This window comes from Adiantum capillus-veneris, chromosome 2 (assembly GCF_014529385.1).
Source record: "Adiantum capillus-veneris isolate H3 chromosome 2, ASM1452938v2, whole genome shotgun sequence".
NCBI classification, from domain to species: domain Eukaryota; kingdom Viridiplantae; phylum Streptophyta; class Polypodiopsida; order Polypodiales; family Pteridaceae; genus Adiantum; species Adiantum capillus-veneris.
In genome coordinates this window covers 18,456,870-18,484,158 of record NC_140932.1, presented here as the reverse complement: position 1 = coordinate 18,484,158, position 27,289 = coordinate 18,456,870, and positions in this window count along the sequence as shown.

Below are 27,289 nucleotides of genomic sequence, written 5' to 3'. Positions count from 1 at the left end.
AAATTTGTTGAAGAGATGCTCGTGCACTCTGAAGCCCCTGCTCCAAACTAGCTTGAAAACATCGAGGCTCAGCTGTGTTGTGGGTGAATGGGTTCTTCATCAATTAAACCCAAAGTCCTTAGCCCTTGGCCAAGTGTGAAGGCCATTGAGAAAAAAAAAAACTCAGTGATGGCAACGTGAGGTTGTCTGCGCAGTGAGTCGCGGGATGATGACGGGCTTTGCAGTGATTATCCCGCCCTAGCCATTTGACGAGTTGTCACCCTTGGCACAGGGCAAGCCCCGCAAGACAATTGCGGCACGCTTTTATGCAGGTCGAGGCTCGGCCACTTGTGTGTGTAAGGGCCTGTACCCGCAGCGCTTCTCCTCTCGAGGCTCGGCCGGTTGTGTGTGCAAGGGCCTGTGCCCGCTGCGCTTCTCCTGTTGAGGCTCGGCCTCTCCTTGCAAGCAACTACTCCCAGGACGCTTCTCCTTGCCGGCCTAGGCTTCGTCCCCGCTGTCGCTGTGTCTTCAAGGGGCCATGCCCACCTCCCTTCAAGACCGTTGAGAGAGAGAGAGAGAGAGAGAGAGAGAGAGAGAGAGAGAGAGAGAGAGAGAGAGAGAGAGAGAGAGAGAGAGAGAGAGAGAGATCATGCAATCATCCGTGCAAGGCTTCCTCCTCCTCCATAGCTCCTCCCTCCCCCTGAGCTCCGATACCAATATAAGACATAGGGTAACTGAACATAGGATCCTCCTCCCTACCGCCCGTTATATAGGCTAGCTCCTAGCACTTGCCCTAAGCGGATCCCCATTCCCCACTGGTCGAGTCCAGGCCCTTGGCCTAGGTCCCTGACCCCCTAGGTTGGGCCTTGCCCCGTAGGACCCTTGTCCTGACATCAGCGATAAAATGAAATATAATGTCAAAAGATTAAAATACCATATGATTTTAGTCCTGCATGCTATTCAATATCTATACAAAATGAGGGAGAGATAGAGAAAAAAGTTATAATTACATGTAATATATTGTGCCAATCACGGGTCTTCAACCCATACAATTGAACGCTTCCGTCTTTCTTTGCTTTTGTGAAAGCTCTCTTAAATGACCTCATGTTCCCCGTGTGTGTACGAATAGATGCAATGGAGCCCTTCACTTGATCTAGCTGAACTTTGTTTAGAATGCATGGGGATTTACGAAGCAAAATCTTCCCATCTGGGGCTGCACATGGAGCGGTAGAGGTGGGGGAACATGTCAAGGCCCTCAAATCCTCTCTAGAGCCCAAAGAGTCCCTTTTGCTTGTAATGTGATTCCATAAAGTGTGAGAAACATTCTTAAATATGTACACATGATCCAAGAGAGTTTGTATTTTTAATTCCTTCCAATATGGAAGCCTTAAAAATATGGAGTACCTTGGAGTAGACAGAGGTGGATCACTATTGTGGTGCTCTTTCCAAATGGTTGCCCAATTTGTCATCGTAAGCTTTAAAGGTGTCTTCCCATTTGTTGGAGCCTTGTATCTGGTGTAACTTTGGGGTAGGAATTGAATAGATTACCTTGTGTAGGGTATCTCGCCACTCCGTCACCAATGATGGCCCACATGTAGGACAAGTATTGTGACCCAATGTGGAAAACCCTACACTCATATCATATCCTTAGAGAGGGAGCTGCAAACTTCAAATGGTAAAAAGAAAGAAGAATGTACATAACATACCAAAAATATGTCCAAGGCAAGGATATTCATGCACGGTCCACACAAGGATGCCCCTCACAGTGGCCTCTCTCCTCTCCTTTGGAAGTGAAATATCCACAATGGGGATGCCCTTCTGCAATTGCTCCAACTCCTTGATGAGGGGATTGATGTAGAAATCCATATTTTCCACTTTGTGTTAGGTTTAATGGCCATGTGGCCGACCGCCCATCACTAACTGCCACTAACCCTAAGTGTACAGCTATACACTTGTGTGAGCCACTAACACTAAGTACAATGTGTATTCTGCCTTAGTGTATAAGATAAAAGAAGAAAGAAAGGGGGCACACAGTACGTTGGCTCTCCCCCTTCAACCTATGTGTGTGGCTATGGTGGTTTGTGTGTGAGTGTGTGCGTGCGTATTCCTCTTCCGATGTGCTCCCAGCTCCTCCCCATCATCTGGTATCACAATGGTTTCATTCCCGAAATCGTTTCCGCACGCGCACTTTCAAGAGTGCAAACAAGATTCCGATTTTGCCATTGGCAAGTTTAGCTTTCCAACAGGTGTCCCGGGGTTTTACCCCTCTTTCAAAGCCATTCGAGCTACGGTTCAAGAGCTGAAATTTTCAGCCCTCTTGTGGTAGTTTGTGTTGCAGTTCTTTCATAGCTAGTTACAAGTATCATTGTTGCAGTCTCTTCCATCTACGAGATCCCACGGCTAATTTGAGAGTGTGTAGCCTCTTTTGGAGTGGCCTCATACACACACATAGAATGGGAGCTTGACATCGTTGTCTTCTTCGACTACAGGTACAGATACAGGTACAGGTACATAGAGCGGCTTGGTTAGCTTTCTCTGTGTTTCTCGACCTCACTTTCGGCTTCGGCTACGACATCGGCATCGACTCACAGGCTACAGGTTTCAGTGCTTGCGATATTATGGTTCCAGTGGGAGAAGTTGCTTATACGTACATGCATATGTTGACAGTGTTTGAGCTCTTTTGAGAGCGGATTGACTCCCCGCAGGGATGTTTAGTTGCATGCACATGCTTTTGATGCATGTTTGAGCGTCTTGACTGACTTGTACGTCTTTGTGGATACTGCCATTGTACGCTTTTGTGGAGCCATCTTTTGGCTAGTACGACAGTCCCGACCATTTCTGAGACTTGGTCTGGAAGATAGCCATTTCTGAAACTTGGCTATACGTTTTTGCTGCATAACCTACGTTGTTGAGGGTCGATAGCGTGAGGTTTTCATTGAGCTGGGGTATTCTCAAATGTGGAGATACCTTCGGGGATACAGGTAGCTGGAGCATCCCTTACGAGGCCTCGCCATAGGACATGTATAGAGTGGTATAGGTGCTTTTGATGCCGAGTTGGCGGTCTATAGTCAGTTTGACAGTTTATGCGCCTCAGTTTTGTCTCTATACATTGTGCTTTTGAGAGGCATTGCTCTCTTTTATGCTTTGTGGGTGACATACTTGGTTATTTTGTTTCGTATTTTGGTTGACATAGTCCCAAATACAAAGGAGACTTTGCCGAAATTTTCCCAGAATCTTTTGGTAGTTTTGTCACCATGTCTACTAGCAAAGACTATAACATAAAGAAGTTTGATGGCACTAATTTTTAGCTTTCGAAGAACCAAATGCATGATGTGCTTGTCCAAAAGAAACAAAAGTTACCTATTACCTATGCGGCTAGAATTGAAGATATGCACATGACTCAGTTTCAATGGGAGGAGCTTGATGAGTTATGCAGGTCTACAATTAGACTGCGCCTTGGAGAGTCGGTGTACTTTTCAGTGTTAGAATGTGAGACTACTCATGCTTTATGGTAGAAATTATGCGACACCTATGAAAGGGATACGGCTAGCAATAAGGTTTTCTTGATGCGAAAACTTTTCAACCTTTGTATGAAGGTGTTAGCTAGCGTTGCCAGCCATATCAATGATTTTGATTCTCTTTTTGCCCAGATTCGTGCATAGCTCATGACCATTGATGATGAGATGAAAGCAATCTTTTTGCTTTGTTCGTTGCCACCCTCTAGGGATATCTTTTGCACAGCTATTAGTAACTCTGCTCCTAATGGTATGCTAAAGTACGATGATGTTACTAGTGCACTTTTGTTAGAGGAGATGCGTCGAAAGACCATGACTAGCTCGCATAATGGCAAAGCTCATTATGTGCAAAGGGATGATAAGCAACGTAAGGGCCATTCTTCGCAACGTGAGTCCAAGAAAGAGGGCAATAGAGATGCATCAAAAGATAGATCAAAGTCGCGTGGTCGCCGCAACGTTCAATGCCATTATTGTGATAAGTTTGGTCACATAAAGAAGGATTGTTATGCTTGGAAGTGTGACAAAGAGAAAAACAAAGGAAAAGGCAAAGATCATGATGATAAAGAGGAGAAACCAAAGAGTTCGGTTAAGATTGAAGAACTGAACATAGTTCACGATGACAGTGATGCGCAAGACATTCATATGTTGGCTGAAAACAATGATGTCTTTTATGATGCACAGGAAACTCTATCTTTGCAGAGTTCTATGCCAGCTGAACTCCTCATTAGTGGTGAAGTATCCCATGCATGGATTCTTGATTCGGGTGCTTCGTTGCATGTCACACCTCATAGGCATTGGTTTACTACATACGAGGAAACCATTGGCTCTGTTACACTTGGTGATAGTTACTCTTGTGACATTGTTGGCGTAGGTGATATTGCCATGGTTATGGCAAATGGGGTGAATTTTATCATCCATAATGTGCGTCATGCTCCATCCTTGACACACAATCTAATTTCGGTTGGACGTCTTGATGACTTGGGTTACAAATTCACTTTTCATCAGTAGTCTTGGCGTATTGCGAAGGGTCATCTTATTATAGCCCATGGTTCTAAAGCTGGTTCACTTTATCCTCTTTATGTATCTGATAAAAATAGTGTTCTTCCGGTAACCGAGCTGCCAACTATTGCTTTGTGGCATAGCCGGTTAGGACATATGTCAAAGAAGGGAATGGAGATACTCTCTCTCGTTTGGGCTACTTACCGTCTTTGTCATTTTCAGATTTTCCCTTTTGTGAGCACTGTCAATATGGAAAGCAAACACGGACACATCGTACACATTCTTTTGAAAAAGAAAGAAAACCCTTAGAGCTTGTGCACAGTGATTTATGTGGGTCTATGCCTTCTAAATCCCATGGTGGTGCGTCCTATTATGTTACATTCATTGACGATGCAACACGGCATGTTTGGGTCTATGCCATGAAGTCTAAATATGAGACCTTTTCTTGCTTCAAGAAGTTCTTATCAAGTGTTGAAATCAGTCTGAACATAAGTTGAAAGCTTTGCGCTCAAACAATGGTGGAGAATATGTCTCCAAAGAGTTTACCGACTTCTGTTCAAGTAGGGGAATTAAGCACGAGTTTAAAGCTCCTTATACCCCTACACAAAATGGTGATGCAGAACGAATGAATAGGACCATCCAAGAGCGGATTATGTCTATGCTATCACATGCTAATTTACCGCAAGCGTTTTGAGCTGAAGCATTATACACAGCCATGTACTTGATCAATAGATCACCACATGCTTCATTACAGTTTCGTGTACCTTTGGAGTTATGGTCAAGAAATAAATTGTCTTATGAAAAACTCCGCACATTTGGCTGTGAAGCTTATGCACATGTACCCAAGGAGTTGTGTGCTAAGCTAGATCCTAAGTCCAAGAAATGCATCTTCATTGCCTATGGTGTAGATGATCAATTTGGCTATCGTTTATGCGATCCGGAAAGTCAATCAGTGATCCGTAGTAGTGATGTTGTCTTTAATGAGACTAAGATGCATAGACAACCAGTGAAAGAGGTTGAATTCCGAAAAGTGACATTTTTTGATGTATCACCTCCTGTCCAGACAGCTCCTGAGCCCATTACTACACAGGCTAGTACGAGTTCTGATCAGCCACGGAGATCTCAAAGAGTCTCACATCCGCCAGAACGTTTTGTTCCAGGCCTGGATTTTGTTTCGCTGACAGACAGTGGTGAGCTTTCTTGTTACAAACAGACTATGCTAGCCAATGATAAGGTTCAGTGGGAACATGCTATGAAGAGGGAGATGTCCAGTATTACAAAGAACAAAACATGGGAACTTGTTCCATTGCAAAAAGGTAGGAAAGCATTGCCTTGTAAATGGGTTTATAAGAAGAAGAATGACAATTACAAAGCTTGTTTAGTGGCCAAAGGTTTCAAGCAAGAATATGGTGTTGATTTCCAGGAAATATTTTCTCCAGTGGTCAAGATGACGACACTAAGAATGTTGCTTGCTTTGGTTGCCACTGAAGATATGGAGCTTGATCAAATGGATGTCATTACAGCTTTCTTACATGGTGATCTCGAGGAAGAGATTTATATGCAGCAACTTGAAGGGTTTGTGCTCAAGGGCATGGAACATTTGGTCTGTAAGCTTCTGAAAAGTCTCTATGGCTTGAAGCAATCGTCCAGACAATGGTATCAAAAAGTTTGATACATTTATGCGTTCCATAGGCTATAAGCGCAGTAATGAGGATCCATGTCTTTACGTGAAAAGACAACCAAGTGGACAACTTATTATGCTTATCCTTTATGTAGATGACACGCTTATTGTTGCTGGTCATTCTAAGAAGGACATTGCTGACTTGAAAACCAAGCTGAAAAGTCAATTCGACATGAAAGATTTGGGTGAAGCCAATCACATTTTGGGTATGCGCATTACTCGTGATCGTAAAAAGAGGTTGTTGTACCTTTCTCAAAAAGACTATGTGCACAAGGTTCTTGATCGTTTCAACATGCAGAAGGGGAAGGCCTTGAGTACTCCATTGCCTGCATATTTGAAACTTAGCAAGAACGATTGTCCCAAATCTGCTAAGGAAAAAGCTATGATAGCTAAAATTCCTTATGCTTCAGCTTGTGGTAGTCTCATGTATGCCATGGTGGTTACAAGACCTAACATTGCACATGCAGTGGGAGTTGTAGCAGATTTATGTCTAACCCTGGTAAAAAGCATTGGGATGTTGTCAAGTCGATTCTCAGATACTTGAGTGGCACTGCAGATAGACAGTTATGCTATGGTCGTGGAGAATCATCCATTCAGGGATTTGTAGACAGTGAGTATGCAGGCTGTGTTGACAGTCGTAAATCAAAAACATGTTGGATTTACACATTTGTTGGTTCTGCTATTTCTTGGAGATCTGTTCTTCAAGATTGTACATCCATTTCTACCACAGAGGCAGAGTATGTTGCATTGAGTGAAGCATGCAAAGAAGTTATTTGGCTTGCTCACCTAGTGAAAGATCTTGGATTGGAGCAGTGTACACCAGTTCTTCATTGTGACAGTTAGAGGGCTATTACCTTGGCTAACAATCCAGTGTTTCATTCTAGAACGAAACACATTGATGTGCGTTATCACTTCAGTCGTTAATGCTTGGCAAACAAGAGCCTTGATTTAGTGAAGATTCCTACGTCAAAAAACACAGCGGATGCACTCACTAAGAGTCTCTCCATCCATTAGTTTCAGCACTGTCGTGAGTTTGGGTAAAGAGTGGTTCTCTTCCATTCTTATAGTCTCCCACATTGGCCATCAAGTGGGAGAATGGTAGGTTTAATGGCCATGTGGCCGACCGCCCATCACTAACGCCACTAACCCTAAGTGTACGGCTATACACTTGTGTGAGCCACTAACACTAAGTACAATGTGTTTTGTGTCTTAGTGTATAAGATAAAAGAAGAAAGAAAGGGGGCACACAGTACGTTGGCTCTCCCCCTTCAACCTGTGTGTGTGGCTATGGTGGTGTGTGTGTGATTGTTTGTGTGAGTGTGTGCGTGCGTATTCCTCTTTCGCTGTGCTCCCAGCTCCTCCCCATCACTTTGTACTTCCTTGGCACAAGCAAAGAGAGAAGTATATCCACAAGTACATTGCCCTTCTTAGTAGTCTCCCATGGTAGAATATTATAGTTGATGATCACCACAGGCCAAGTGCTCCATGATATAGACTTGGTGCTAGAGGGATTGACAATGTCGCTTGCCAACCAAGCTTCAAATGATGAGGCTCTAGCCCAACTCCGGCCAGTGAGTCTTGATGTGCCTTTATTATGGTGAATTGGAAGGGACACACATCATCCCATCATCTGAGCGGTGGTAATTGGCATGCCATCTAAGAATTTCCAATATAGACTTGCTTTTAAACATCTGTTGAATTCAAGGGATAAGTGGAAAGTGTCTCAATACCGTGCGGGGTAGGTGTGTCCTACACACTCCGATCCTGTAGTGTGCTTTCCTCTCCACACGGGACATGAGGTAGCATGTGCATGCTCATTGCAGTATAGTATGCAATCATTGATGTATGCGTGGACGCTGGTGCAGCCAAAGTTGGTCGAAGCTATCAGGTTGTCTATGCCAGGAAAAGGGTGCAGTCGAGTGCAATGCAGAACGCCAGGGCAGGTGCCAAGACCCTAGGCAGCCAAAGGATAGCGGGAAGGTATGCTTAAAGCGGCTTTTTAGGCCAAAAGTGATTTGGGATGGTCCAGATGGGATGGCAGATGAAGATGTCTAAAATGCCAAATCAGTGTCCTACAATGTAGTGTTTAGTGTGCTCTAGAAGCCGGTCCAAACGGCTCGTCAAACGGAGCCTCGGTGTGCGAGATACTGAAGTTAAAAGATAAAGCGTGTAGCAGATCCCCCACGGAAAGGGCAACTGGGGACAGGTGATCCGGGCTGATGTCAGTATATACATGTGTAGTGCTCGGTTGTGGAGTATGCCGGTCTTTTCGGATTGCGAATCGGAGCTCTGGTTAGCAAGATATGGTCAGTTGAAATTTTTTCGGGAGCCAGTTATGAGCCCATTTGCCCGCAGTGAAAAACTACGCCATCTGGCATTTCTTAGGCCTCGACGAGGTTCAAGCAAGTAGCAGAATTCAAGCAAGTAGCGGAGTCAATGAGAAGTCACGGCACGTGATTTCTAGTCTCGAGCACCGAGTTATGGCCTCGCGAAACCTAGGGTAGTTGAAGATAAAGTGCATGCATATAATTTTCTTGTTTTTTGGCGGCCTCAGATAGCTAGCTCAGAGAAGTCAAAATACGGCGAGGTTCGCACGGCTCAGAGCCAACTCAGTGGAGATCCGGTACTGTTTTACGGCTCGGTCATCGGACACGGGAGCAGTAAGAAGGGGCCAATGGAAGTGTGCTACCAAAGTGGAAAATAAAAGGCCATTTTCTTATAAAGTTTTGGAAACCCATGAGGGTGCACGAACAAGGGGATTGCCAGGTGGCTCAAATAAATCCCATATGGCCAGAGGGAAGCTGGAGGCGCGGGGTATAAAGGCTACGGGGTGGCACCATTTGGAGATATGTCGAGGCGAGCAGGGGCTCTTGAGCCCGTGGCCATAGCGGCCTTATCGGGCGTTGTGGTGGCGGTCGGCAATTCTGCGCGAGGTGGCCAATGGGCGCGCCCGCGGTGGTTTTGGCCAAAGGATGAGGGCAGGTGCTATCGGACGGCGTTGACGTCGGTGGGTGTTCACATCAGGTGATGTGGCAGTTCCATGCAAGGGCGTGTGCTCGCGGCCCTTGGTGTAAGCGGGTCACCGCGACAGACGTCAATAGCATAGCTCTCAAGCATCAACATATTTATCAATACAGGGGAAGCGACTCGGATGAGGCATGGAAACTCATTAGGTTGTCAATCCTAATGAAGTGAACTCGAAGAGATGCAACTACTAACTCTACAAGTAAATCAAACGCATCACCGCCAAGTAATCTGACTATGTCCTTCTACTCAGCTCTACAATCGTCATACCCGTTTACCATGCAAATCTATTCGGAATCGCACGAAACTTGAAGGGGAGTTTCAGGGGACTATCAGGATCATATCCTATCACTGTCACAGCATTCTGGAGAGGTACAACGATCGTGATCGTTCATCCCAAAGTAAAAAAAAACAGCATACAATTGATCCTAATGGGTCGCTTTAGGGTCCCTAAAGCCCCTCCTAGGGTCGAAACGACATAAAACACGCATATAGAAGCTCAAAACAATGATTTAAGGCCTCAGACACGTAGTCGAAAACCTACACCGAATCTTGAATGATTATACTTGAATGAAAGAGCAAGAAGAGAGGAACACGATGCAATAATCAAATCTGAATTTGGATTACCGTAGCCGCAATGGCGAAGATTACAAGTTTGAACGAGAAGGAGCTCTCAAACGCACGCTGTCTTCTCCGTTCTCCATTAAAAAGATCATCCAAAACTTTCAAAAAATGACCTTTATAGATTAGGTCTTTACAAAATGGCTTGTCCGGCCATAAACTCCCAAACTTCTAACTGGCTCTCTAACAATTGCTCCCATAAGAATAATCATACATCCTTCGGCAAATTCCCGGCTTAGAGATGCTTCATTACAAAAGAATTTTACAATGATTTCTCAGAAAAATGTGATCCTTCTCTGGAAAAGGCCGCTTGTTGCTTCATCCGCCAAACACTCCCCCCTTCCTTATCCTTGCACGCCCTCATGCATGTTCAGTGCTTTGGCCGTTGATGTGGCTCTAATGAAGCGAGTGTTGCTGAAAAACTTCTTGTTCGCAGGACAGCTTCTAGGGCTTCTTGATGCTGTCAGAATGGATTCTCTGCTAATGTGTGCTGGTATGCTATGTACCTTGCCTTGAGGTCCTTCGCCATGGGATGGGAAATCCTTGAATCCATTTCGAAGAATCCTATGATGAAGGCCTCTTCAAATGTCTGCAAGTAGTGTGATGGCAGGTACATTAGCCTGGAGTACATGGCCATCAAGATGTGTCGTGGCGGTGAATCCTGTAGATTCCAGCAGATGCCTCTATGTCCTTCCAAGAACAGATTCCACGAATGATCGTCGCGTTCAATGTCTTTAAACACCTGGATACAAGTGACGATCATCCGGGCTATCTTTACTAACATCTGGCACGCCAAATCGGGGACATCCCGCAGCAAAGTAACTGTTGAGTTCAGTGTGCTGACCATGTAAGCCGCCGTAGGGGGTTGTTGCGCTGTCAGAACCGGGTAATTTAGCTTGTGCTGCCTCGACCCCTTCCATGTGGTGAAATCTTTCCAAGTGCGTCTTCGAGGGACAGGGCAGAATGTAGGATCTATTTGTATATGTTGAGGAGCATTGTGGTAATTTGTTAGATCCTGTGCCTTTTGTCCAACCACTTCTGCCTCCACTTGGGGTGGTCATCGACAAGCACCTGAGCTTCTTCCACTGTGAGTGCAATGCCCTCATAACCCCCTTCTTTGTTTCGTGGCAAGGCAGGCCGCATCTTTTCTTTCCACAATTTTGCTTCATGGAATAGCAGAGGAAACGGGAGGTATTCGTGGCCAAATCCTTCTACCTGCTCTTCTGGTTGTAAGTATGCCAGGGCTGCTGACTCCAATATCTTCTTTTCATAGAGCATATACTCCTTGGTTGGTCCCTCTGGCATGTCCTGAATGCTTTCACTGAGTTCATCTCTTATGTCGAGATCGGGCCCTTCAAATTCCTGCTCCTGTTGCCCTTGGTGTGATGTTCCAAGAAAATCTGGCGCTTGTTGTCCAGGCAGTAGTTGCGGGTGAGTCTGGGCTTTGTCTGCTGTTGGAAAAGTAGATCTTCTTTTTCCTTTAGCAACGTGTCACCGATCTGTCTCTGAATCTGTAGTTCAGCGCTTGCTTGAGCTAGTTGCTGCTCCACTTCTTTTAACTTTAGCTCCTTTGCCGTTGTCTGGGCCACCATCCCTTATACGAGCGGTTGTCTTTGAAGCCTTTCTTGCTCTAGCTCTGCTTTTAGCGCTACTATAGTGTTTACTGCTGTGGCATTGTCAGATGTGGAGACCAATGCCCCAGGAGGTTCCTGATTAGCCATTAAAGTCGTCAGAGTGCGCTTAATAGTGCTGTAGGAACTGCTAAGCCTCTGGAATCTTGCACTCTCATAGGCAAGCTGCTCTATTGCTTTCTGGACTCTTGCCATCAGCTCTTGGCACTCCTTCTCTTTGGCAGTCAGGTCTGTCCTGACGTCCACCAAATCTTTGATCAGAGACTGAGCCTGTTGTCGCTCAAGGTCTCTTTCCTCTGTTGTGCGTTCTAATTGCGTCCTCAGGCTCTCTAGCTCTTCTTGCCCTGATGCTTGCTTTCGTTGGGCTTCATGTACCTGTCTTTCCTTCTCACTCAGGACCACATGCTGACACTAGAATTGCCGTTCTAAATCTCGCAGAGTTTGCCTGTAATCAAATCCAACCACTGCTTGGCAGGTTTCTTGGTATCCGATGTATTCTGTAGGTGGTATAACTTCCTTTTGCGAGGTTGAAGGGGGAGGAGTTGGCTGCTTTTTGTTCGATGGAGAAGTGGGAGGAGGAGGAGATTTTGGTGAAGGAGGAGGTGATTTTCTAGGCGAGGGAGGAGGTGATTTTGGCGAGGGAGGAGGCGGACTTGATTCTTCTCACACCCGTCTCTTCTTGGAAGTCTCCTCTCCTTGCTGCGAAGCAGATGCTTCCGTTTTTCTCTTCTTTAAAATCTTGATTATTCTTTGGCGGGTGAGATCCGCCGCCCGTCGCGCTTCTAGATTCCTATCTCTCTGGATCTTCTTAAGCTGTTCCGCCTGATTTTTCTCATCAGCCGCGTCTTTCTCCTGGGTTCCTTCAGTTGGCTGCGAAGAAATGTCCACCTCCGCAGCCTTTTGTTCTGCTTCCAACCTTTGCTTCTCAGCCCGTAGGCGAGTTGCATTTTCTATCCTTTCTTGCCTTTCCCTTTCGAGTCTCCTTTTTTGTGCCTGTTGCGTTTCAACCGCTCGAGCCTGTCTGTCATCCCGCAATTTGGTTCGTCTTTCTTCGACTCTTTTCTGGGCTTCTGCATATGCTTTTTGCATGTCCGACTGTGGTATTGCACTTCTCTCTCCTCTTTTTCTGTCGAGCGGCTTTGTTGAATCTTCCTCCTCACTTTCCTCAAACTCTGAAGGCACTTTGCCTTTAGAATCTTGAGACTTCCCTTCATCATCTGTCTCCGTTTTCTCTTCATCACTCGAACTTTTATTGGTGGCTTTTGCTGAGTGCGAGGATGTCGCGCCAGGGGTCGTCCTTACGGAATGTGCAACCAGCTTAGCTTTCTGGATCAAGGCCGTTTGTGAGCTGGCAGCTGGCAAATCTTCGATCATTCCCAAAGCCTGGTATGCTATTCTGGTTAGCATCGGCCCTGCACTCATGTAGGTTTTGTTTTTTGCCGAGCTTTTCAAATTTGCTTCAATCAGATTACCAAAATATAAGAACCGTAGTCGCAGCGAATGGATCTATTTTCTGCTGTCGCTAGAGCCATGACTACGACAATGTGCAGGATTGGCTTTGTGTAGCGAGGAGGCTTTTGAACGCTAAAATGCTAAGATATCAGTCTCATTAGCAATTCCAGTTCTCCGTAGATCATATCACTGTATTTGTATTTGTTCCCCTTGGCTTTGACGAATGCCTTCTCATTGTCCAGTGACTTTGTCTTTGCTAGCAAATCGTGTTGCCCTGGGAGGAAATGCAAGGCTTCGTTGATGATTTCCTTCGTGATCTTTACTTTAACCTTTGACCCATCTTTGTCTGTAAGCATTGCCTGCCCATCATATTGTATCGAGCTCATGAGCTCGTGGGCCCTCATGTAATCCATTCCCCATGGCTGTAATCTGAAAAATTGTTCCAAGTGTACAGCTCGCACTGCCTCTATTACCTCCGGCCGTTGGTGGAGATTGCATATCTCCCGTGGCATGATAGTTGTCTTTACCAAGTCACCACCCGCATCCTTAAACTTCTAGATGAATATGTGGGCAGGGATTTGAGCAAGTATTTCATCCGAGATGTGAGACTTCTCATTTGTGGCAAGCTCCTCCACTTCATATGGTGCTGTTGTCCACTGCCTGTCTTTCTTTGGGCGAGGCATTCTCTATCAGGAGAATCACAAGCTGTCAGGACTTTCCCTTCGCAATCAATCGCATTTAGACTTTTAGTAAAAAACAGTTCAAAAGTTAAAATTGATCATAACCTGAACAAATTTCATCCATTCTTGTCCATATTCCACCAGTGGGACTAGGAAGACTAGAGCTATGACTGATAAAAATCTGAGCCAGTTCTGGGTCTGAGGTACACCGATTGCGATCGTAGTACGGAGGCCAAATTTGGATTTGATCATATGAGTGGGTTGCTGATAGTTGGAGGGTCAGTTTGGTCCACTCTGTGTGTCATTTGAACCACTTTTGAGTTTACAGGTCCCATTTCTGGGTTACAAGGGAGTTTTGGACTAGACTCTGATTTTTTATGAGTTTTTGATGTCCAATTGGCTTGAAACTTGGATGGTACCTGTTTTTGGTGAAAATTAGATGGTCATGAACTCCTATGCCTGCCTAGCCCACTGATGATTTATTTCCAAGTTTGGACTTAAAATGAACAACTTAGAGCAATTTTTCATTGTTTGACCATATTTTACTAAGTCTAACCATATTTGGTTTTCTTGATGAATTTTGGTTGGATCCTGGAGTTAATTGAAGTTGGTCTTAGAGCTCCCACTGCTTCCATGATTTTCTGCTACCATCAGCCTATTCCACTGTCTAATTTTGACCTTATCAGGCACTTTATACCCTGTCTTAGGAGGTTTTCCAGATTTGTGCATTTTTCAGGCATTCCTTGGATCTCCATGTGATATTTGAGCATCCCTAATTAACCTTTTGGTCTTTGGCATTGGCTCGGCTCCAATTCTATCTTTATGTGATCATTCGAGACTGAAACGACTATATCTACACTTGTAGGAGATTCTGAGATCCATTCGAGGGTTTCTACAACTGTTCTGACTCTTAGTCGGCCAAGTGTACCTTTCAAACCATCCATCAATACTTTTAACAGGATTTTGGCAGTTGTAGGTCAAATTTTTCCCTTTTGGTTGTGTTTGACAAATTGGGCCCATTCCCTGAGCAAAATTTGTGCATTTTTCTTGAAAATTCAAGAGAGTGTACTTTTAATTGAGTTCCAAGCCTGGGCCAAACCAAAAGTTGCAAAACCTGCATCTGGGGGCACCGATCGCGATCATACCATGGAGGCCAAAATTGGTTTTGACACTAGCAGATTGTAGGCGAGGCCAAGGGGAGGTGTTTGGCAAGATCTGTCCCAATTTTTGTGAGGGAGCGATCGGTGTAGCACTACCATTTTTGGTTTTGACCACATGGCTTTGTTCCTGACCTTGTGGGGAGCACTTTGATGTGTTATGTGGCTAAAGAAAGTTTTGTATGGATGCCTCTAAGGGCCCTCGACCTCTTTGACCCTATCCGACTTTGATTTGATCCGTTCGCCCGTTTGTGCAATGATTCGCGCTTGCATGCATAATAGTCTTGATCGTTACTTGATAGGGAACATACCTGTGAAATCTGGTGTGAAATGTTGGCTCCGACCGTCCGTACGGGGCAGAAACATGGCAGCTCGCTCTAGGTCCAAAAAGCTCTCTCCTCTCTCAAAAGGTGAAAATGAACAATGAGCTAGAATTTGGCCTACCTGACCTATATCTTCCCGAGATTTTCTTAACACAGGGTTGATTTTTCTCACCTTTGATCCTGATTTTATCTGCATACCACTTGTGGGTCGAACCGTTTATCATTCCGGCGCCGTATCACCATTTGATGCGATTTTGGCGAAATGTAGTCATGATCATTGAGGCCGAAATTTGACATCTTCAGATTAGCTTCATATCTTCCATGCTTGATAACCTTATCATGATACTTCGGCGTTTGCTTCCAGAACTTGATTCCGACACTTGTGAGCGAGATTTTTTAATTTTTGATGTTTTACTAACGAAAATCAAACACAATAAAATGAAAATACTTATTAACTGGCAAAAATTAGCCAAAATTATTATACTCACCTCTAAGTATATATTTTCTCTAGAAGCATCCCAATGCTCTGGACTTGTCATTACAGCTCATTATTATGCTAGTCGGATGATACAAAAAAAATCGCTAAAAATGCCAGTTTTTTATCGAATTTGTTCAAAACTGAACTCTAAATAATGAAAAAACACACACATTATGTACATATATACACATTGGACCCCTTAATGGCCCTGACTATTGCTAGATTCATCAGATTCATCAATTACTCTCCCCTTCCTTGTCTGAGTCGTCTCGGACGAAGTCTGGTGCATGTGCATGGGTTTTGAACTCTGTGTCTATGCATGGCCGTGTAATGTGGCCCTATTCTGATGTTTGAGACAATGCGGTGGGTAACAATATGCTGTGTAAGATGTGGGAACTGAACGTAGTTTTCAGTGGCTTTTGATGGTGAGCGTAGCTGTTTATGAAACATGAGAGCTTACAGTTGAATTGCTCTTTTCTTGATTGTGGGTGTTGTGTTGGCAACTATTTTTGGAACCCATTTATATGTAGTTTGTTGCATCTTTACACATTCTGCTTTAGTTTTCACAGGTTTCCATTGCCATTTGGGTTTCCTTTCGAGCTCTGGCGTTGAAACTTTAGTGTTATCCTTTTTTGGTTGCCATTTCCACTTTGGAGTAACTTCTGAAGGTTTTGGAGATGATGTTGCTTCCATCTGGAGTTTGTCCTTAGGTAGCCATATCTTGCTCGGTTTGTTGGTCAGCAATGTTTTCTTTATCCAGACCTTCTGAATAACCTTTGGGGGTGTTTTTGGCTGAATAGCCGGTTGCCTATTGTCGATGGGGATACTTGGCCACGAGTGATCTGTTTTGGCGAATGGAGTCATGTACACGTTAGAGTCGTGTGTGTACCTTAACGCATGTTCTGACCATTCAGTGAAGACTGCATTGTACGTTCTCATCCATGGAACTCCCAAGCATATTGATTCTCTAATTTCTCCGTCTTTCATTACGAAAATTTGATGAGGGCAATTATTTCCATCAAGATTGATTGGTAAGTTTACTATCCCCATTGTTGGCATTGTTGCACCATTTGCTTCTTGTAGATTACGTGTGGATTGCACGAGGGGTTCATCTGTAAGCATCCTGTAAGTGGAGAAGTTGACCGCATTAACTCTTTCTCCTGTGTCAATCAATGCTCGCTGATATTTGCCATGCGGGAGTCTGACATTGATGCGAACATCGATTCCTGTTTCCCATTGCTCATCAGTTTGAATTATAGACAAAGGAATTTGGGCCGTATCTACTGGTTGAGGAAGTCTTTGTTTTCGTTTTAAGATCCTGATTTTGGCCTCCTCCTACGCTTGAGCTTTTGTTTCCTTTGCTTTGTTCTTTTGCTCCTTCGCAGCGTGTATCTTGGCAAGCATCTCGGTGGTGAGTGGTAGGTTGTATTTCTTTAGTCTGCAACCACTAATCCAGTTAGGCATTTCCTCTCCCTCTAATGTCGCAAGTTTAACGGCACCGCTAGATGATATGTCATGAATCACATAGGGTCCATTTCCTCGCTTTTTGAGTTTCCGGGAATATTGTTTCAGGGTATACATTAAGACGTAATCCCCAGTAGCAAATTCCTTGTTGATAACATGTTGATCAAAGAATGATTTCATGTTTCGTTTTTGCACATAGATTGATGCAACGGCTCTCAATCTAGTTTCATCCAGGTTTTCTAGGACATCTACCTGATTGGATAATTCATGGCCCATCCATTCTAATTGTTTAGCGACTCGAAGCGTGGGAATAAGGAATTCAAGTGGCAAAATCGCTTGAATTCCATAAACCATGTTGAATGGAGTCGTTCCGATGGATGTTTTGTAAGCTACTTGATATGCCCATAAAGCTGAATGCAGCTTTTGATCCCAGTCAGCTCTCGATTCGCCGACAATCTTGGTGAGAATTGTCACCAAAATTTTATTCGTACTTTTTGCTTGGCCGTTCGCTTGTGGGTGATAGGGGGCGGACTCCCTGTGGATTACCATGAATTCGTCCAATAGGAATTCGATCACTTCATTGATGAAGTGAGTGCCCCTATCGCTCACGAGCTCGATTGGTAATCCATATCTGGTGAAAATGTTCTCATACAAAAACTGTGCTGTCGTTTTTGCATCATTTCTGGTTGTTGCTTTAGCTTCCACCCATTTTGTTAGATAATATGTTGCCACAATAATGTATTGAGCGTACGTTTTATATCCCGGAGGCGCTATCGATCCTACAGAATCTATTCCCCATTTCGCAAACGCTCTTGCCCCCATCATTGGCCTTAAGGGCATACCATCTCACGCTCTCGGAATTTTTGTTTTCTGGCAATCATCACATCGTTTCACAAACTCTTCAGCGTCCGTGATCTACTCATCCCCTTAGGCAGTATCCTGGTGGTGAGGTATTCAACAATGTAGTTAGTCCATCGGGGTGCTACAGATAATCTGAATAGAGTCGCGTGCTCTATTGGCTTTTGATGTGTGCATTTAACGCAAGATTTGACATGCATATGAACACTATGTTGCATTTTTGGCCAATACACACCCATCCTCATCAATCTCTGATACATCTGTGCATGCCCATTGTGAATCCCCTTTGTTTGTACATGATCTTGGTTTAGGTACAATTCCCGTTCACTCGATTCAACACAAAGCCTAAGGATTTGATCCGATCCCTGTTTGTATAGCCTGCCCGCCAACATTACCAATGATCTGGATGCTGCAATGGTAGATGGTTGTCTTGTCATATTCAAAGACCCGATAGTCAGCAAGGGAATTACATCCTCGCTCCGTCTTGGAACCATTTCTATGTTGAAAAGATATGCATCTGGCAAATCGTCATCAACTCCTACAGGGTTTTCTCCATGCATCATTCTAGATAAATGATCCACCCTTTGGTGTGTAGTTCCTTTCTTGACCACTACCGTGAAGTCAAACTCAAGCAGTATGATGAACCATCCAACAATCCTCCCCGTACTGCAAGGTTTGTTTACTAAGTATAGCAGTGCTTGGTGATCAACGAAGAATACAAATTTATTGGAAAGTAAGTAGTGTCTAAATTTTTTTACCGCATAGACCATACCCAATCCCTCCCTCTCAGTTGTCATGCAATTCTTCTCTGCATTGTTCAATTGTCTACTGGAGTAACTTATTGGAAAATCCATGTTGTTCTCTCCAGGTTGTGCAAGTATGCATCCTATTGCATACGCTGATGCATCCACGTGGATGTGAAAGATCTTTTCCCAATCCAGAGCCTTCAAAATTGGAGCGGAAATTAATCTCTACTTCAACGTTTGAAAAGCTTCCTCTCACTCTTCTGTCCACTCAAATTTAGTTATCACCGCGTAAAGTGGTTTTGCAATTATAGCGTATGAGTAGATAAATCTGCGATAATATCCACAATGACCCATAAATGCCTGTACCTCTTTCACCTTTACTGGTCGTGGTAGATCAACAATGACGCTGATCTTCTCCATGTCTGTCGAAATCCCGTTTTTGGACACTATATGTCCCAATATTTTGCCCTGTCTTACCATGAAGACGCATTTTTCTGGATTCAGGCAAATCCGATACAGCATGCATTTTTCGAACAGCTTGGTCAAGTGCTCTATGTGCTCCAGCCTTACAAGGGAGTGAACGCACAAGTCATCCATGTAAATTTCTAAGAATTGTCTTAGATATTCTTTAAAAGCATGACCCAGTAGCCTCTGAAATGTGGCTGGTGCATTTGTTAGGCCAAAAGCCATTACCCGGAATGCAAAAATACCCCATTCAGTTGCAAAAGCCGTTTTGTGTTGATCCTCTGGCTTTATTGCGAGTTGGTTGTAACCCGCAAAGCCATCTAAGAAGCTATAAGCCTCTTTGCCTGCTACCCTTTCTATTACATGATCAGTAATGGGTAGGGGATAGTTGTCTCAAATTGTAGCAGCGTTTACTTTCTTGAGATTGACGCACACTCTCAACTTTCCGTTTTTCTTTGGAACCACTACAATTGGTGAAACCCAATCGGTGTGCTCAATTTCGTAAATAAACTCTGTCTCCTTAAGTTTATCTATCTCGTCCTTGATCTTTTTGGCAAATGTTTCATTATAAGTATAGGGACGTTGTCTGCTGGGTTTGGCGTCATTCTTAAGGGGTATCGTGTGTTGACAGATACTAGGATCCACTCCCTTAAGATCTTTGTACGACCACGCAAACACATCTCTATACTATTTAAGAGTAGCTACCAAAAGCTTTTCCTCTTCTGCACTAAGATCCATGGCAATATATGCAGGTTTTGGATCTTCTCTTGGTTCCGCTAGATCTATTCGTTTGGTTTTTTTAGGACCGTCGTACGATGTATCCGGTTCCTTTGATTCCCTCATAGGTTGTTGCACGATGATTTTCCTATCTTGTATGGTATACTTCTTATAATGGGAAGGTGCATCCATTTTGTCAGAACTCGTGTCCTCATTTGTTTCAAAGTCACTCGTCCAAATGTCTCTGAGGGTTCGCTTGAGCTTAGTGTACTCTGTTTTCCTCTCTGTTTTGGTCATTCCAAACCCTGTTTTCCTCTCTTTCTGCGACTTAGTCATCCGCTTTTCGTGTTTGTTCTTCTTGTTGTTTTTCCATGGTTTAGTTTTGATAAACCGTCCAGTGACCTCGTCTTTGACACAATCCTCAGCTTTGACAAGCTTTAGATATCCCGTTCTATCATTGACAACAGGCATCGGATTATGCTTATTCGCCCTTAATTTTCTAGTTCTCTTGGATTTATACCGCTCCTGTGGACTAGGTTTTTGGTTATGAAACTCATAAAACATGTCATGTCCCAACCTGTACTTCCTATTCATCTCACATGCGCTTGATCTTTCATCATCAGCCTCTATCAGTTGGATTTCATCGTCCAGTGATGGAAGGTCACTGTGCGCTCCTTGCCGCACTGTCGAAGCAAGGGACTTGCCTAACACTGTGTGCGAGCCACAGACGGCTCCAAGCACACAACTAGCTTAACTAGTAAGCTCAAAAAAAGAGATGGTGTGTCACTCACCGCTCTACGCTTGCTTCGTGGAGGATTCCTCGCCGCGAAGAAGAAGGAGCCGCTGCTTCGCCGTGCTCAACCGCTTTGCCGCCGCCGTGCCGTCGTCGCAATGCTCGATCGCACTCTCTCTCTCTCTCTCTCTCTCTCTCTCTCTCTCTCTCTCTCTCTCTCTCTCTCTCTCTCTCTCTCTCTCTCTCACACACACACACACACACACACACACACACACACACACACACAAGGAGGTGAAGAAGAAGAAGATGGAGATGGAGATGGAGCAAGAGCACTCTTCTATTGCACAAATGAGAGAATAAGTGAATTTTAGGTTTAGTTGGCTTTTATATGAGCTCACCCCATTCACACTTGGGCGCCCATGCTTAGCCAGCTAATCCCTTGAATGTCCCAGATAGAGTGCGCCTCTCATCGGCGATCACTCTTACCCTTTTTCTATTGGTCCGACAAGCCCGGTACCTGACTCTACCAAATACATAATACACGTCCGTCGTAGGTGATGGGGTGTCCGTGAGCCGTGAGGGTTAACATGCCCCCCTTCCTGATGTAGATTCCGTCCTCGGAAGCTATTGAGTTGAAGCTCGTTCGTCGAGGTGGAAGAGCATTTGAGATGAATGTCCTTAGCCTTCTTCAGTCACTGCAAAATCAAACAACATTGGCACAGTAATTGCATTCTCATAAGTGATTAAAAAGCATATGCAGTTTTAGATAGACAAATTGATTGGTAAAAGAATTTCAAACAATTTGTCAGCAATGAACATTAAATTGCAATGTAATCAAATGCATAAACAGATGTAAAGGTAAAAAATTAAACAAGTCTGGGGTCGCTAATTTGACGATCGAAAGGCACTAGAGATCGAATATTAATACCATGGGTAAGCTTCTTAATTTTCTTTGGTCAATTAAGTTGTTTAATCGCGAGAGCCAAGTATTCATGGTCGAGGGCTAACTAGAGGCTATATCTAGAAGACCTTGTAGTTAAGCTACCATAAAAGGAATTTCTCATGAAATCATCGCCTGACTGATTACTTTTTCTTTGACCCCCCAAATTCTTTTCACAGTGATTCAATTTTGATGTGTGTGCATATTTTGTATGCCTTGGGTTTTTTGCTTTTCAAGAAAAAGCGCCCATACTGGGAACCTCTAGGGCTCTAGTACCATAGGCGATACATGTGAGTGAAGTACCCAATCAACCTGAGATTTCTCTTCCAACTTAAGATTTTACAATGTGGCACTTTGATTTTTTGTTTGTTCATTTTCATCATTTTAATTTTGTAACTTTGGGGGGTCATATAACACTGATACACCTCCCCAGGCTCATCACACTAGTAAAATCCCTTTATAATACTTAAGCTAAAGTTCAATAGGGTCAAGCCCACTAGAAAGCCCTAGTACATTTCACACAATGCTGCCTAAATCGGATTAAGAACCTAAGTAACCATTAATTATTAGGAAGGCGTTCCCCATGGTATTAAGAGAAGATCTCTAACACCTAACTTGGTCAAACTAGCTTAGTCGGACTGCTTGATTTTTAAACCTAAACAAGTAATTATGACAAAAAATTACATTGAATTAAACGTTTGATACTAAGCAAATGCGGTGCATATTAGGCTACCAATCACAATTAAAGCAGACAATCATAGATGCAAAAAAGATAAGGGGCAATGCTAATGGACAAGAAACACCTGTTTGTGTCGATGGTCGCGCTTGATTTGAAGAGTGAGTCGAGATATAGATTCCATGAAGGTCCAAATCCTATCAATAGCAACACGCTCCTGTACACACTAAGAAACAAAAGGAATACCTCCAGGAGGCACATTAGTGGGAAAAGGTACCAACACTTATTGAACACAACAAAAAACATAAGGAACCCTAACCTAATTATATGCACTCCCCCTAGAGAGTCAAGGGAGTAGGATATTGTAGAGGTTGGGGGGAAATCCTAAGGCTAAACCCCTATCCTCGTCGTCGAGATAAACAAAGTCATCATCCATGAGACCATATGTGCCATCTGTGTAGTCCTGTAAATTTTCTTCTTCATCATAGGTGCCCATGTTTACTAAAAAGGTCACTAGACGCCTATAGTCATCTTGGTCAAAAGGGTAGGCTTGTGCAATGGGAGAAACGCTCTCTACTAAGTATGGATCAGACGTGGTCAAGAGATGTACCAGCCATTCTAACTCCTCAAAATTCCTCTCACATGCTAGTGTACCTATCAAATCCCATTCACATGCAAGCACTGGAAAGACCATGTGAAATATTTGTGAAAAGTAACGAGGGTACCTCTCACCAAAGGCAGGAGTGGATGACTCTAGCGTACTAGCCATATCTGTACACGCAAATAGATGATGGTTAGAGTGCAAATATTACAAGGGTCGTGTTCTTGTGCATAATTTGTTTTTATGATTTTGTGTTATGGCTCTTGCTCATTTACTTTTTTATCTTGTTTTTGTGAGTATAAGGCTTTATATATACATTCCCTAAGATTGGATATTAAGAGGTCAGGGAGAAAGGTTGAGAGGGAAGCAAGTGAATGATGATTGTCAGCAAACACTCCCCCCTTCCTTGGGTAGATCATACCGTTTGAAATGAGCTCGTCACCCTTCGAAACCAATCGTTCCAGTTGGTAATAGGTGAGGATTTTTGCCAGTAGTTTTCTATTACCCTAGGTGCCTCGTCAAGTTGCAAGGGTGGTAAGGTACTCTCCCAAGATCGAACTTGAAGTGGTTCATCAGGTGATTCTTGAACACTGGGAGGTGTGGATTCTTTTGTAGCTTCATGGAGGTCCACTACTATAGATGGAGGCTGTGTAGAAGCTTTTACCTCTATGGATGAATTACATGAGGAGCTAGAAGCTTCATGGAACTCCCCCCTTCCTGAGATAGGTGGAATAAATTGGTTTTGCGTTGGAGCCCAAACTAGCTCTGGACTAGGTGTGTACCATTCTGTGATCTTTCCCTTCCCACGGTCTTCCATTGGCTTTAGCGTTACACTGTTTGACTCATATGGGTTTGTTGTTGATAGGGAAGGACACATTTTATGTTTAGGTACCCAAATTTGCTCATTTCCATCATAGTAGCCTTGGGCTTCTAATAGTCGTTTTGGAATCCATCGTGATTTGGTCTTGAATCTCCTAGAGCGCGCTCTTGGTTCTCCAGGGAAATTTTTTCTTGAAATGAATGGGAGGGTTGAGGTAGTTGGAAGTAAGGCCTTGGGGACCCATTGATATGTACTCTTAGGTCGTGCAGGTTGAGTACTTGCAATATTACTGCTTGCTGCAACTACAAGTGTTTAAGTGCTAGGTTCATGGGTAGCCCGAAAAGACGAGTTAACCACCTTGGCTTGTGAATGTTGCCTATCCTTCAACTTTGCTAGATTTTGCAACGTAGGTGACTTTGCTTAAATGATAGGGGTAAGAGTCGGTGGTCCCGTCGTGACACTACCAGTATCCCAATCAATAGTGCATTTGGCTGCCAACATCCACGTGCGTCCCAGGTTTACGTTGCCTTCCATAGCTCCCGCGGGCATGACTAGAAACCTCTGCACTATGCTTCCATTGTCATAGACAACAGGGGTCTGAAGGACACCAAGAATAGCAGTTTTCTTTTTATTAATGCCCTTGACTTGCATCGTACTCGGGGATAGGGTCGGTTTCCCTAATTGACACCAAACTCCATAGGACAACAAATTGTGTTTAGCTCCCGTATCTAATAAAGCATTGTATAGTACTTTCCCATAGGGGCTATTTAGCTCAATTGGGTATCGTAGGGGTGGCTCAGATTCTAATGATTCGTCATCTGTGTCCTCAAAAAACGCTTGCGTGATTCCCAGATTAGCCTCTCGTTGGCATCTAAGACGTTGTTGTCGTTCTCGAGCCTCAACTCTTGCTTGGATTTTTCTAAGCTCTACTTGTTCCTTAGCAGCCTTCTTTTGATGGATGGCTTGCAACTCTTCCTGGCTTAGAGGATCATAATATCTTTTGAATTTACTCCCATTAAGGAATCCAATGGTTTCAACTCCATCTAGAGTCTCCACACGAATGGTACCTTGCGGGGTAATTTCACACACTCGATATGGTCCCTTACCAGCGTATTTCAATTTCTTCTTTTCATTACGTACCCCGTACATAAGAACTTTATCACCAACCTTGATGTCTTTATCCTTTAAATGGCTATCAAACCACTTCTTTCTCCTATCCTTCTCCACTAGAGCATTTCGTACAGCTAATTGCCTTTCTTCATCTAGCCTTTCCAGGATATATAATCGCTCCACTAAGGGGTTACCATCCCAACCTTCTTGAGAAGCTACTCGAACACTAGGAATGACAAACTCCCATGGCATAACTGCTTCTTGGCCATACACCATCTTAAACGGTGTGCAATTAATAGCAACTTTATACGCAGTACGATAAGCCCATAAAGCTGATGTAAGCTTTAGGTCCCAATCAGTGCGATTAGCCTCAACTGTCTTTGTCAAAATGGAGATGAGAGTTTTGTTGGTAATCTCAGCTTGGCCATTTGCTTGGGGATCATAGGGTGTAGAGTTGTGGTGAGATATCATGAAGTTTGATGTGAGTTCTTTTATCACTTCATTTATAAAATGAGTTCCATTGTCACTCACAAGTTCAAAGGGGCATCCAAAACGTGTGATAATGTTCTCAAAGAGGAACTTAGCTGTTGTTTTTGCATCCGCCTTTCGTGTTTCTTTTGCTTCAGCCCATTTGGTTACATAGTCGGTAGCCACAATGATATATCGTGATTGCGTGTTACGTGCAGCCGGACTAATTGGTCCTACAAAGTCTAAGCCCCACTTTTCAAATGGTTGGGTTACCTTGATGGGATGTAGAGGCATCCTATCACTTCTTTGTGGCTTCTTGAAGCATTGGCATTCATCACATCCCTTTGCAAAAAGTGATGCATCCTTAAACAGAGTGGGCCACTAATAGCCTGACTGTAAGATCTTTCGGGCAGTCAACTTTCCTGAAAAGTGACCACCAGCTACGCCCATGTGTGCCTCTTGTAGATTATATAAATACTCATCCTCGCGGGCACAGCGTCTAAGAACATCATCTTTTCCTCTCTTATAGAGAGTTCCAGCCAGTAAGCAATAGGGTTCGCATTCCTTGATTAATTTTCGAGCTATATCTTTTCGCAGTTCTTTGGGTGGAAAACCATTAACTAAGAAGTTAACAATCTTTTCACTCCATTCAGGCATTGTCTCAACAATGAACAAAGGAGTATCAGGCAATTCATCATCAACCCCCGTAGGAGCTTCGCCATTAGGGATACGAGATAAATGATCCGCCATGACATGTTTTCTCCCAGGCCTCACAACAACGGTGAAGTCAAACTCAAGAAGAATTAACAACCATCGTGTAATTCGACCTGTGGAACACGACTTGTTTACCAAATATAGCAATGCTTGATGATCAACATAAAACACAAACTTGGTAGCAAGAAGGTAATAGCAAAATTTCTTTACTGCATAAATCATAGCTAGACCTTCGCGCTCTGTAGTAGTGTAGTTCATCTCGGCATCATTTAATTGGCGACTTGCAAAGCTAATAGGGTAGTCCAATTTATGTTCTCCTGGTTGAGTTAGAACACACCCAATAGCAAAATTTGATGCATCAATATGCACATGAAAAGGTACATTCCAATCAGGTGTTCGCAGGATTGGAGCACTTGTTAGGGCCTTCTTTAATAACTCATAAGATCGATGACATTCTTCCGTCCAGTGAAACTCGATAAGAAGCTTGTACAATGGACGCGCTATCTCGGCAAAGTTTAAAATAAACCTTCGATAATAACCAACATGGCCCATAAATCTTTGAGCTTCTTTATAGTTCGTAGGTGGTGGCAAATCGGCAATGGCTTTAATCTTACTCTCATCTGTGGATATCCCGTTCTTGGACACTATATGCCCTAGAATGACTCCATGCTTAACCCAAAATTGGCATTTGAAAGGGTTCAATGAGATGCCATAAAATCTGCACCTTTCAAATATTTTTTGTAGATATAACAAATGCTTCTCCCAAGAAGAATAAACACAAAGGTCGTCTAGGAAAGCTTCACAAAACTCCCTTAGAAATTCTTTAAACGCAGTGTTTATTAATCGTTGGAATGTAGCAGGGGCATTTGTTAAGCCAAAAGCCATAACACGAAATGCAAACACTCCAAACTCTATGATAAAAGCAGTTTTAGCTTGGTCCTCTAATGCAATTGTGATTTGATTGTAACCAGAGTACCCATCTAAAAAGCTATAAGCTTCCTTGCCCGCAACTCTTTCAAGCACATGTTCTGAATATGGCAAGGGATAATGATCTCTCCTAGTGGCTGCATTAACTTTCTTGAGGTCCACGCACACTCTTAGTTCCTTATTCTTTTTTGGCACAATGACTATTGGAGAAACCCATTCTGAGTGCTCAATAGGGTATATGAATCCACATTGGATAAGTTTTTCAATCTCCTCTTGTAAAATTTTGGCGTACTTAGGATTCATTGGATAGGTTCGTTGCTGGACGGGTTTAGCAATGTTGATCATGGGAATTGTATGTTGCACCACAGAAGGTGGAACGCCCTTCATGTCATGATATGTCCAAGCAAAGATATCCTTGTATTCCTTGAGGAGCTCCTTAAGTACAGCCTCTTCAGTTTCGGTAAGGTCTTGAGCAATAAAGACTGGTTTAGACTCCTCACCTGGTTC